Raw genomic sequence first — 14149 nt, forward strand, 5'->3', positions numbered from 1 at the left:
CCGCTCCTGGGCCCTCCCCCACGGGAGCCCAGAGGCCTTATACAGTTTCCTCTTGGGCCAGGGATGTGGGCAGGGGTGGGCAGTGTTGGTGGTCTCTTCCGCTCTGCAGCCTCAGGAGTGCCCACCTGACCAGGCAGTGAGGTCTCTTTCCCACGGGGTCTGGAAGCAGAGAGCTGCTGCGGGCCAGGATCCGCGGGTGTGATTTCAAGTCTTACCTTCCATGATTACTCTGTTTCCTATGTTAGACTCCAAGGTGGAATTCAGTGTCCTGTTCTGGATTTCCTATCAGACAAGCATGGGTGTGGCACTCACAGGATTAAAAGGGGTTATGAAACAGACCGGATAAACAGTTCTCTGCACCCAAATCCCGTGGGAGGGAGAGCTGAACCTTCAGAGAGGCGGGTGCGCCTGGGAGGCCAGAAGAGACTGCACTCTGCGCACGTCCAGACGCCAGAGGAAAACACTAAACACCATCTGGTACCCTGGTGCACGGAGGCTCCCGGAAAGAGCGGCGCAGATCTTCCAGGTTGCGGCCACCGCGGAGAGGACTTAGGCAGTACCCCACGAGCAAACTTGAGCCTTGGAACCACAGGTAGGACCAACTTTTCCCCTGCAAGAGACCTGCCTGGTGAACTCAGGACACACAGAGGCAAAATTCCTCTAGGACTGGGCACTTCCTGTGTTTACCGGAAGTCCCACACCCGCGGATCCCGGCCCGCAGCAGCTCTCTGCTACCAAACCCCGTGGGAGAGAGACCTCACTGCCTGGTCAGGTGGGCACTCCTGAGGCTGCAGAGCGGAGGAGACCACCAACACTGCCCACCCCTGCCCACATCCCTGGCCAAAGAGGAAACTGTATAAGGCCTCTGGGTTCCCGTAGGGGAGGGCCCAGGAGCGGCAGGACCCCTGCGCCTGAGACACCGCCAGAACCTGAAGGAAACAGACCGGATAAACAGTTCTCTGCACCCAAATCCCGTGGGAGGGAGAGCTAAACCTTCAGAGAGGCAGACACGCCTGGGAAACCAGAAGAGACTGCACTCTGCCCACATCCAGACGCCAGAGGAAAACACCAAGCGCCATCTGGAACCCTGGTGCACGGAGGCTCCCTGAAAGAGCGGCGCAGATCTTCCCGGTTGCTGCCGCCGCGGAGAGGACTTAGGCAGTACCCCACGAGCAAACTTGAGCCTTGGAACCACAGGTAGGACCAACTTTTCTGCTGCAAGAAACCTGCCTGGTGAACTCAAGACAGAGGCCCACAGGAACAGCTGAAGACCTGTAGAGAGGAAAAACTACACGCCTGAAAGCAGAACACTCTGTCCCCATAACTGGCTGAAAGAAAACAGGAAAACAGGTCTACAGCACTCCTGACACACAGGCTTATAGGACAGTCTAGCCACTGTCAGAAATAGCAGAACAAAGCAACACTAGAGATAATCTGATGGCGAGAGGCAAGCGCAGGAACCCAAGCAACAGAAACCAAGACTACATGGCATCATCGGAGCCCAATTCTCCCACCAAAATAAACATGGAATATCCAAATACACCAGAAAAGCAAGATCTAGTTTCAAAATCGTATTTGATCATGATGCTGGAGGACTTCAAGAAAGACGTGGAGAACTCCCGTAGAGAACAAGTAGAAGCCTACAGAGCGGAATCGCAAAAATGCCTGAAAGAATTCCAGGAAAACATAAATAAACAAGTAGAAACCCATAGAGAGGAGACACAAAAATCCCTGAAACAATTCCAGGAAAACACAATCAAACAGTTGAAGGAATTAAAAATGGAAATAGAAGCAATCAAGAAAGAACACATGGAAACAACCCTGGACATAGGAAATCAAAAGAAGAGACAAGGAGCTGTAGATACAAGCTTCACCAACAGAATACAAGAGATGGAAGAGAGAATCTCGGGAGCAGAAGATTCCATAGAAATCATTGACTCAACTGTCAAAGATAATGTAAAGCAGAAAAAGCTACTGGTCCAAAACATACAGGAAATCCAGGACTCAATGAGAAGATCAAACCTAAGGATAATAGGTATAGAAGAGAGTGAAGACTCCCAGCTCAAAGGACCAGTAAATATCTTCAACAAAATCATAGAAGAAAACTTCCCTAACCTAAAAAAAGAGATACCCATAGGCATACAAGAAGCCTACAGAACTCCAAATAGATTGGACCAGAAAAGAAACACCTCCCGTCACATAATAGTCAAAACACCAAACGCACAAAATAAAGAAAGAATATTAAAAGCAGTAAGGGAAAAAGGTCAAGTAACATATAAAGGCAGACCTATCAGAATCACACCAGATTTCTCACCAGAAACTATGAAGGCCAGAAGATCCTGGACTGATGTCATACAGACCCTAAAAGAACACAAATGCCAGCCCAGGTTACTGTATCCTGCAAAACTCTCAATTAACATAGATGGAGAAACCAAGATATTCCATGACAAAACCAAATTTACACAATATCTTTCTACAAATCCAGCACTACAAAGGATAATATATGGTAAAGCCCAACATAAGGAGGTAAGCTATACCCTAGAAGAAGCAAGAAACTAATCGTCTTGGCAACAAAACAAAGAGAATGAAAGCACACAAACATAACCTCACATCCAAATATGAATATAACGGGAAGCAATAATCACTATTCCTTAATATCTCTCAACATCAATGGCCTCAACTCCCCAATAAAAAGACATAGATTAACAAACTGGATACGCAATGAGGACCCTGCATTCTGCTGCCTACAGGAAACACACCTCAGCGACAAAGACAGACACTACCTCAGAGTGAAAGGCTGGAAAACAACTTTCCAAGCAAATGGTCAGAAGAAGTAAGCTGGAGTAGCCATTCTAATATCAAATAAAATCAATTTTCAATTAAAAGTCATCAAAAAAGATAAGGAAGGACATTTCATATTCATCAAAGGAAAAATCCACCAAGATGAACTCTCAATCCTCATCTTCGGTTGGTTTATATACAAGTGTGCAATTTCTAGGCTTGAAAGTAAAATGATGCTATCTGGTGCTGGATAGAGGAGCCTTATTTTTTATTATGGCAGCTTGCTATTTTTGTAACATGGTGATTTGGTTGAACACAATAAAGTACAGTAGTAACTGAAAAAAAAAAAGATATAAAGACAACAGTCCAGATAGTCTCATATACATAGATGGTTTTCACAAACATCAGAAATCCACAAAGTATGAGATTTAAAGTTATTTATCTTTTTTTGAGACATATCTGCTCCTAACTGTTCCCCTTTGGTGGATTTAACGAAGAATGTGAACATCTCTACCTTCAGGTGAGGAAATAATTTGTGGCTAGGCAGCCACTTGACAAAACTGCCTGTTTCATCTGCAGACTATACTGTCCAGAAAAGGACAAATTATGCAGAATATTTGACTGATAAACTCTGCCAAGACAGGGTGATTAGCCCTTCAAAATCTCCATTTCAAGAGTCTGTCAGTTGATTTTGGGCCGGAAGACTGAAGACTTGCACTCACATGTTCCTAACAGGCGACTGCACTAGTGGAGATTTGTCTCTACAACCTCTCAGTTCTGGAAGCCATGTTAGGCTTCCTATGTGTATAGATATTTGGTCGTTCTCAGATTTCTGATGGGGTTGAAGACTGATTCTAGTTTCATAGCCTATCAGGCTGTTTAACTCTGAAAATACATATTTTATTGGATAGTTATCAGATAGTGTACAAGCTATCAAGGTATAATATAGATTTTAGGCCTTTCTTAAATAATGGATAATAATGGAATGGATAACTAAATATTCTGTATAACTGATGTAGTGTTGGACTGGGTGTTCGATATATTTTATGCTTTTAATTACAAAATGATAATAGTTGTGCTCAGCTTAAAAAACAAAAAGAAAAGAAAAGAGAAGAAAAGAAAAGAAAAGAAAAGAAGCCACGCTATGGATCAGCAGCGGCAGTATTGTGTATTTATCTCTTATGGGTGCAGCAAACCATTTGGGAACAGTTTATGGAGCAGAAATTCCAAATTAACCCTTCACTCACTGTGTCATGATATAGAACCATGGCGGTCTCGCTGTCCAGCCGTGTTGTAAACTTAGATTCTTTTAATTGGATTCTTTAGGTTGTTTGTGCATTAAGGACGCATTAGGTAAAGGGAGTAAAGAGTGTGAAGGTGTCTTTAAAAAAAAAAAAGAAATGATGGAATTTTCCCGATATTTTTCAGCATCTAATGATATAATCATGTGACTTTTTTCAGTTTTTATATATTGAATTATATCAATGGATTTCCACATATTGAATCATCCCTTCATGTCTTGAATGGAATCTACTGGACTAACATGGATGATGTATTGATGTGTTTCTGCATTCAGCTTGTGGTTATTTTACTTTTTTTTAAATAAATGATCCTAAGAGAAAAAAAAGGGGGGGAACAAGAATACCCTTGGCAAGGAATAGGGAGGCAAAGATTAGAACAGAGGCAGAAGGAACACCCATTCAGAGCCTGCCCCACATGTGGCCCATACATATACAGCCACCCAATTAGACAAGATGGATGAAGCAAAGAAGTGCAGACCGACAGGAGCCGGATGTAGATCTCCCCTGAGAGACACAGCCAGAATACAGCAAATACAGAGGCGAATGCCAGCAGCAAACCACTGAACTGAGAATAGGACCCCCGTTGAAGGAATCAGAGAAAGAACTGGAAGAGCTTGAAGGGGCTCGAGACCCCATATGAACAACAATGTCAACCAACCAGAGCTTCCAGGACTAAGCCACTACCCAAAGACTATACATGGACTGACCCTGGACTCTGACCTCACAGGTAGCAATGAATATCCTAGTAAGAGCACCAGTGGAAGGGGAAGCCCTGGGTCCTGCTAAGACTGAACCCCCAGTGAACTAGTCTGTTAGGGGGAGGGCGACAAGGGGGGAGGATGGGGAGGGGAACACCCATAAGGAAGGGGAGGGGGGAGGGGGGTGTTTGCCCGGAAACCGGGAAAGGGAATAACACTTGAAATGTATATAAGAAATACTCAAGTTAATAAAAAAAAAAAGAAAAAGAAAATATCTAAAACAAATTAGAACAGGACTGGAAAAAAAAAAGGGGGTTATGAGCAACATGATGATAAGGGACCACAGAGGAAATAATGAAATGTGAATGTTACTTAATTACTTTCTGGTGTTTCCCACTGCCTCCATCACTAGGAGGTGGTCAGCTTTATTCTCATCTCTAGCTGTGGAAGTGCTTGCTCATTGGCTTGATCTGGTGTCTAGTCTCACAGATTCCTACTCATTTTGAAGACAAATTAGTTTTACTCCCTCTTTGTTCCACTGAACCATTTGAACTCATTCTCTGGACATCTCTTTCCTCTTTTAAACAGCTGTTTGGTAGAAGACTTTCTATTCACCAGAGACAATCTTACCTCTCTCTTCAGGCCAGAATTGGAGAAGTGGCTCCAGTCAATGTCAGTTTTAAGTGCCACTGCAGTTTTGCCCTGTGTGACATGTGCAAATGACACCCTGCTCTAGCAATCACTATAAAGACCTGTCAGAGTATGCTGTGTGTGCTGACAGTTCCGAGAAGATGCCAGAGAAGTCTAGAAAGCTTCGGCACATGATTTCAATTGGTTTTAGAGTAGAAGGGTGCATTTACCTGTCAGAAAGTTGCTGGCGTTCACGTGTGCATGTATGAGTATGCACATTCATGAGTGTGTGAGTGTGTGTGTGTGTGTGTGTGTGTGTGTGTGTGAGAGAGAGAGAGAGAGAGAGAGAGAGAGAGAGAGAGAGAGAGATGTATGTGAAGAGAATCTTTTATTCTAGGTTACTGCATACATATTGGTAGAATGAAGGAAATCTATTAGTTGTAATTAATAAAACTGGGATGAATAGTTTTTCATGATTCATGTGTTAAGTATACTTTACTTGTCCTTTTATTGTTTAATCTTTCACAGTGTTCTTATCTTTGGAGACAGCCACATGCGCTCCACTTTTGCTGTGTTTCTCCTCTTTGAACCTTCACTATTTCTCTCTTCTCCAGACCTTTGCTGTGTCTTTCTCCGTTGATGTCTTGTTCTGCCTTCCACTCTACTATCTTGTCTTTGACCTTTACTAAGCTTGACCCTGTCCCATTTCATCATTATCTTATATAATACATCATCTCTTAACAATGGATAGGCTCCAAAGTTTTCCTTAGTTCTGTTCCATTGTTCCTTCCCCAGAGACAATGATGCAGTAAGAAGTGAAGGGAAACCCGATCTTGCTCAATGCTGCCCGCCTTTTCCTGCTCCTTATAAATAACGCTAAGCACAGAATAATTTAGCTTCTTATTTATTCCTTAGAAATAAAACAGAAACAGGGCTGGTGAGATGGTTCAGGAGCAAAATGAATTCCATACCAAGGATCAACATCAGAAGAAGAGAATCAGCTCTTATAATTTGTACTTTGGCCTCTTGTATGCATGCATGTACACACCCACTAAATGTAAAAATTAGAACTAAAACTAGCCACTTAAATCAATAAATTAACTAGCATAGCAGCTTAGAATATTGTGCAAAGTGAGATGATGGGTGAGAGTTGGGTAATCCCAGCCAGTCTCCTGCCTTGCTAGACATGGCTGAGAAGTAAGTACTATTCTGCCATAGACTAAATACTATTCACATCTTCCCCCAGCTTCTCTCTTCCAAGGACTAACTACTTAGACACCATCACGGCTCCCTTTTCCAATTCCAAGGGAGTCAAACAAAGACTTAGTTTTGCTCAGTAAGCATGTCTTCCTTCTAGCTTTCCAGTAATCCAATGGGAGCCATTCTTCAAACCTCCTGTAGCATCAACTATAATTTTGACTTACTCCTCCCCACAGCCCAGCAGTTCCTTCTTTCATAATCCTATCTGTGAACCTTTCAATACAACACTGAGGTCTTCAACTTTAGCAAACAACCTAACCTTATCTTCTCTCCCTTTCAAAGGTGGGAACAAGCTGTTACCACGGTTTCATTTCCCAGAGACATCTTTTTCCTCTGTTGATATCTATGGCTCTGAGGTATCCACTTCATGGACCACTCTCTATTCTTTGCTTCATCGGCTTCTGATACTTGACCCTGAAATGAGTATCTAACTATATTCCTTTTCACCTTTGCTGTGATTGGCCAATCTTGAAGTTTTCAAGCTCCAATAATTCACTCTACAGAGAGAGCTTTACTCATCAACTTTTTTTCAGCTCTCACCTTTGTCTTTCTGGATTTTTAAAATATTTTTTATTTTATAGATGCAGGGTCTACTTATATAGCCCAGGGTTACCTAGGACTTATTATGCCTAGGCTTGTCCAAAGCTTGTGATTTTCCAGTCTATCTCCTAAGTTCTCAGACTCTTGGTAACCTACAAATAGCCTTCCTACACATCTACAAGTACTCTTCCCTCACATATCTCTGCTGGTCTTCCCTGATGAGGTAAAGCACAGCCAAGAATCTGCCTTGTCTTTTGATGGGGGGGAATAAGAAAGAAATTCACCTTGAACTCAAAGCAATTCTGTTAAAATCAGGAATAAGAGAAGGTTGTCTACTCTCTATATACCATTCAATATAGCACTTGAAGTCTTAGCTAGAGCAATATGACAAATCAAGAAGATCAAGAGGAGACAAATTGGAAAGGAAGGAGTTAAAGTATATTTACTCGCACATGATGTGATTATATATAAATAGCCCTAAAATTCCACCGGGAAACTCCGACAGCAAAGTTGTGGTGTAAAAATGAATTCTAAAAAAACCAGTAGCCTTCTTATGTACAAATGATAAATTAAGGGTGGAGAAAGGAATCAGAGAAATAACACCTTCATAATAGCCTCAAATAATATAAAATATCTTGGGATAACTCTAACCAAGCAAGTAAAAAAGACTTGTATGGTAAAAACTTTAAGGCACTGTAGGAAGAAACTGCAGAAGATATCAGAAGATAGAAAAATCTTCCATGCTCCTGGAATGGTAGGGTTAATACAGTAAAAACGGCCATTTCTCCCAAAAAGCAACATACAGATTCAGTGCAGTCAAAATTCCAAAACACTTCACAAAATTTTGAAAGAGCAGTTTCATAGGAAAAGACAAAATGCTCAGGCTAGCTAAAAGCAAATCCTGAATAATCAAAGACGATTCTAGTTTTCAATTTGTTCTACACAGCTATAGTAATAAAAACAGCATGGTATTGACACAAAGCAGACACATTGATCAAGAGAATTGAATTGAAGACACAGATATAAATACACACACCCCTGGCCACCTGTTTTTTTTTTAAATTATTATAAAGAAGCCAGAAATACAACTGGAAAAAAAAGACAGGATCTTCAACAAATGGTGCTTATCAAACTGAATGGCTGCATGTACAAGAATACAAATAGATCTATCCTTATCATCCTGAACAAAACTCAACTTCAAGTGGATCAATGACCCCCGCCTAAAATTACATATATTAAACTAGGTAGAAAAGAAAGGGGGAACAGCCTGGAACTCATTGGCACAGAAAAAGACTTTCTGAACAGAACACCATTAGCACAGGCTCTAAGATCAACAGTTAATAAATGGAAACCATGAAATCAAAAAGCATCTGTAAGGCAAAGGACACCATCATTTGGACAAAGTGGCAACATAGGACAAGATTTTTACCAATTAGACACCTAATATCCATGAAAATAAATAACCCAATTTAAAAATGGAGTATAGATCTAAATACAGAATTCTGAAAAGAGGAAACTCAAATATCTTTAAAACACTCAAAGAGGTATTCGATATCCTTAGTCATCAGGGAAATACAAATAAAAAGTACTCTGGGATTCTATCTTAAACCTGCTTGACTGGCTGTGGTCAATAAAACAAATGACAGCTCATGCTGGTGAGGGTGGGGAGCAAAGGGAGCATTTATCCATTGCTGGCAGGACTTGTACAGTCACTCTGGAAATCGGTGTTGCAGTTCCTTAGGAAGATGAGAATCAAACTACCTCAAGGTCCAGCTATACCACTCTTGGGTATTCACCCAAAGGTTGCTTCATGCTAACACAAAGATACTTGTTCAGCCATGCTAATTCTTATGTTATCTGTAATAGCGAGATATTAGAAACAACCTGGATATCCTTCAACAGATGAATGGATAAAGAGAATACGGTACAATTACGCAATGGAATATTACTCACCAGTTAAAAAATTATGAAATTTGCAGGTAAATGGATGGAACTAGAAAAAAAATCATACTGAGGTGATCTAGACCAAGAAAGACAAATAGGACATATATTTACTTATATATAATATTTTCTTATATAAATAAGAGATTAGCTCTTATTAAGTCAATGCAAGCTACATTCTATAGAACTGCAGAGGTTAGATGTAAAGAACTTTGGCAGTTGGGATCTATCTATCTATCTATCTATCTATCTATCTATCTATCTATCTTCAGGAAAGGGAAATAGAATAGATAGTTATGGATCCAAGGGAAGGAGATGCTAGAACAGGAAGATTAAGTGGGGAGGAGGGGCTTAAGGGGGATGAAGAAGAGAACATGAGGAGAGACTGCTGAAATGAAGGGGACATTTGAGGTGTTGTATGGAAATCTAATACAGTAAACCTTCCTAAAACATATACATATATAAGAGTGATCTAAATGAAATAATTGGGGGAAACAGAGCCCCAACTCTCATCACCCAATAAAGCTTCCAATAGAAGGAATGAATTATATCTAATTTAGTTGTTGGACAAAGGGGTTCGATAGGAACCTCCAAACAGCCTTGGCTGCTGCCACAACTGTAGGTTACACAACCTGACAGCAAGTCCCTATTGTTGAAGACAATAGCTACAGAACTCCTTGACCGTTGAGAAGTCAAGCGCATGCTTTTTTAGAGCCTTCATCCCTACAGGCTAGCATCTTTGGTACAGAATAGTACCTTGCTTACTACCAAAGTAGTATATTTAGAAACGTAAATACTGGCACAACTGTAAACCCTTGGATCTACAATGTTGTCCTGCCTACAAGATACACTAGATAGCACAATGGTGTCACAAAGCTTGTGGGAATAGCCAACCAATATCTGACTTGGTTAAAGACCCACTCCGTAAGATGGAGCCCATACCCAATACTGTTCGGGTGACCTGGAACCTAACATTAGATAGCCTAGGGACCTAGGTAAAAAAAAAACCCAAGCTATTGTTCTACTAAAAGAACATAGCAATAAAATGACTCGTAATGACTTTCTATTATATCTACAGGTCAGTGCCCCGCTCAGCCATCATCAAAGAAGTTTCCTCCTGCAGTGGCTGAGAACAATATGAGACCCAGAATCAGACAATATGCAGAGAGTAAGAGACCTTGGAACACACAGCCCTTTATGGGATACCTCGATCAAATCCTTCCTGTCAGGGTTTAGGGAACCCTGCAGAAGAGGAGGAAGAAAGTGTACAAGACAGAGGAAGAGGATAGCACCAAGGAAAGAATGTCTAGATACTGTAGGATTGACGTACTTGTGGACTCACAGAGCAGCATGTACAAGACTTGCATGCATCTGCACCAAATGAGTCCACAGATGGAAAGTGAAATATTGTCAGGATATTTTAGCACAGCAACTGGAAAAGATGATTTAATAAATTCATGACTGAAGCAACTTGGGGCGTGGGGTGGGGAACGGTTTATTTGGCTTATACTCCCATGCCACTGATCATCAGTGAGGGAAGTCAGACAGGAACTCAAATAGGGCAGGGACCTTGAGGCAGGAGCTGAGGCAGAGCCGTGAGAGTCACGGAAAGATTGATAAGTCACAAATCTGCTCACTGGCTTGCTCCGCATGGGTCGCTCAACCTGGTTTCCTATAGAACACAAGACCACCAGCCCAGGGCTGGCACTACATACCATGGCCTGGGCTCTTCTTCGCCAATCGCTAATCAAGAAAATGTCCTATAGGGGTGCTTGTAGCCTAATCTTTTGGTGGCATTTTCTCTATTGACGTTTTTTCTTGGTACCAAACCCTACTTATATATGCAGGTTTTCTGGGCAGGAATCAGCAGGTTTATAAAACGATTAGAAAGGTGTGCTAACAGAAAATGGATGAGGTCTAATCCTTTCCATTTGGATTCAAAGTTAGGCATTTGTCAGAGTAGAAGGGATGCTCCTAACTGTGGCTTAGGGGCAGAGGAAGACAGTGAGGCCAGGACATGATGGGGCAGAAAGGGAGAATCCCGATCCTCCTTCATTAGTTCTCATGAGGCCCAACCTGGGAGGGAAGAGATGTGGTTATCAACTGCTCGGCTGAGAGAGGACAGACCAACATAGGCTCAACTGAGGGATGGGACAGACCAACACACAACATCCTGAAACAGCTCGTTCTACTGTCCTGTTGACTTACCCAGGAAAAGTTTCTTCCTGAATTTAAGTAGCTACAAAATAAATTTTTATGATTATTTTCTTCGAGGTCTTAGAAAACTGATTTGTTCTGTTTAGCTAGTTTTCTGGCTATCTATCACTGAAGAGATTGCCACCGTTTCTCAGATAGACTCTGTGGCTCTGCCCTGTCCTGTCACCGGAGCCTGATGACATCAGCTGGCAGTGACGTTGGGTTCCCTGACAGCAAACCTGACAGAATCGACAGCAGAGCTTAAAGAATGAGCCAGGCTTCTGAGGCTTCTCTGACAGACGAGCCTGACCTGTCACAGAGCGGCTCTTCAGTTGGCTTCTGGTACCTGCTGCAATCTTCGAGATGTGGTTATTAACCAACTAAGGGCGGCAAGTCTACGGCTCCTCGCCAAGGCTGTCAGTGGTCTGTGGAAGTCCTGACTGGTGTTGGGAGTGAAGTACTAATAGGCAGAGGTATCTGTGCAATTACCGTATTGCTTTTATTTATTTTTTTTTAAGATTTATTTATTTATTTTATTTATACAAGTACACTGTCTTCAGACACAGCAGAAGAGGGCATTGGAACTCATTTACAGATGGTTGTGAGCCACCATGTTGTTGCTGGGAATTGAACTCAGCACCTCTGGAAGAACAGTTAACGCTCTTTTTTTTTTTTTTTCGGAGCTGGGGACCGAACCCAGGGCCTTGCGCTTCCTAGGCAAGCGCTCTAACCACTGAGCTAAATCCCCAGCTTTTAATACGAAGGTGCCACTTAATGTGTTAGCGAACCCGTTGGTGGAAAGGAAACTTTCTATTACACAGAGTCACTTCCTCTATAATGTCAAATGGATAAGTTTATCGCAAAACATGTCCCCACTTCAGGAACATTTAACCGAATGTCAAAATCTTCATTTAATGATCAAGGAAATAGGGATACAAAATGCTTATGGTCGCCGGGCGGGACTGATGATATTGAGATCAAGTTGTGTGCTGCTCTAAGTTATTCCTTGTTGTATGAATGTGTGTGTGTGTGTGTGTGTGTGTGTGTGTGCAAGAGAGAGAGAAAGACAGACACACATACAGAGAGAGCAAGAGTGAGAGCGAAAGAGTGAGAGAAAGAGTGAGAGAGCAAGACAGCGAGAACGGGAGAGGGAGAGGGGGGAGGGGAGAGAGGGAGGGGGAGGGGGAGGGGGAGGGGGAGGGAGAGGGAGAGGGAGAGTACAAGCTACTTCTTGCCCAAGGGACTCCATTTCACAAGCAGGATTTGACTCCATCCTGAGTGCAATGCAGGTATAGAGTGTTCTGTACCTTGCTGGACATGGAAACACACACACCGAGCATCAGAGGCATGGGCTAATAGTAACTATTCCCTAGAATAGAAAGCATGCCACCCTATACGTCTATCAGAGTAAGCTGGGACTATAGGGACATGTGTACATGTGGGTGTACAAAAACCATATCAGGAAAACCAGGCCTGAGAACTTCCCCACCGTATCAGACTGAGGAAAGGGTGCCGTTGAAGAAGACACAGTGATGGTGGTGGTCCCCGTTATCTATTATGAGACCATCCAGTGTATTTATCAGGAGGTCGACAGGTTGAAAACTCTGAACTGTCCTAGATCGGTTCCTGGTTTTACTTGGGGCAACTGCTGCTCTGAGGACTTGCCAATCTTCTGCTCTGAGGACTTGCCAATCTTCTGCTCTGAGGACTTGCCAATCTTCGTGTGGCTGTGCCCTTGTTTTACTAGCACCTGCAAAGACGTCGGAGGACTCTCAGGACCAAAATTCTGCTGTGAACGTGGGAAACGGTTAAACATTCACTTTCCTTTTGTCAGGATTTGTTAGAAGGATATCGAAATAGTTTGACCTCATACTTTTAACTAGTTTTTTTTTTCTAATGAACTCACGTTCTCAGGTTTTATTAATCATATTATTTAAACTCATTTGAGTAACTACTGAACTCTGTATTGAACTCAGACATGAGATCAGGAGGCACCTATGGACAATAAACAGGGTTATGCGTTCGAACGTCTGAGCTTTGTAGCTGGCGGAGTGAGGGTCTCACTTCTGCAGGGATGGGGTTTCCCAAGAGGCACCGGTGTTCTCCTGCAGGGGCTGGCAGACTGCTGCAGGAGGTGACCAACAGGCCTAGACAGGTCCTAATGCTCAAGCTGGGAGCCTCGCGTCCAGTGATAAGTCATTAAGAGTCAAAAAGCAGCTCATATATTCAGATCTCTATTACCTGGCAGGTGGAGCGACGCAGGCTGATAGAGGTTAAATACTCCACAGGATCATCCGATCCGCCCGTCAGCGGACAGAACTAAGACAGGGCTCCGAGTGCCCTGAGGTCCTGGCTCGTGTTCTCCGTGCTTCAGAGTTCTGTGTGTCCTTACCAGACGATTGCACGCTGCCGTTATAGAGACGAGATGAAGTCCTATTATACACCCATTTATAAAAAATGAAGGCAGCAGAATTTGTTCAGAACAATCTATATATATGGGAAATCTGCCAGTCTATATGGCAAAGCCGTGGATTGGAAAAAAAGAAAAGAAAAGGAAGATTATCCCCCCAGCTCACCTGCCCAGCCCTTTCTGTTTTCTCTTTCCTGCAGTTACATCATGAGCTTTCTGGGTTATGCTCTTCAGATGAGGTAAAATCTTGCCGGTTTATTCGCTTTTTTTCTTCATCTCTCCCGAAGAGTTAAAACCCTTAAAAATGTGTGGAGGAATTTTTTTCTGTCATTTATCTATGTGTGAACGTGTGTTCAGTTGTGTGTACCATGGGTGTAGCATTTTCCTCTGAT

At 42.6% G+C, this 14149-nt stretch overlaps 1 long non-coding RNA gene across 2 annotated transcripts in view; it reads left to right on the forward strand.

The window, feature by feature from the left end:
• LOC120096579 (uncharacterized) overlaps positions 1-14149 on the forward strand; it is a 131992-nt gene that overhangs the window by 108145 nt on the left and 9698 nt on the right. The window contains exon 5 of one of the 2 annotated variants that reach the window (XR_010057482.1): positions 10230-11462. The exons of the other annotated variant lie outside the window; for it this stretch is intronic. This is a non-coding gene — a long non-coding RNA (uncharacterized LOC120096579). Of the gene's footprint in view, positions 1-10229; positions 11463-14149 lie in introns of those variants that run through there. 2 annotated transcript variants of the gene reach the window in all.

The sequence above is a fragment of the Rattus norvegicus genome, chromosome 14, assembly GCF_036323735.1.
Source record: "Rattus norvegicus strain BN/NHsdMcwi chromosome 14, GRCr8, whole genome shotgun sequence".
NCBI classification, from domain to species: Eukaryota; Metazoa; Chordata; class Mammalia; order Rodentia; family Muridae; genus Rattus; species Rattus norvegicus.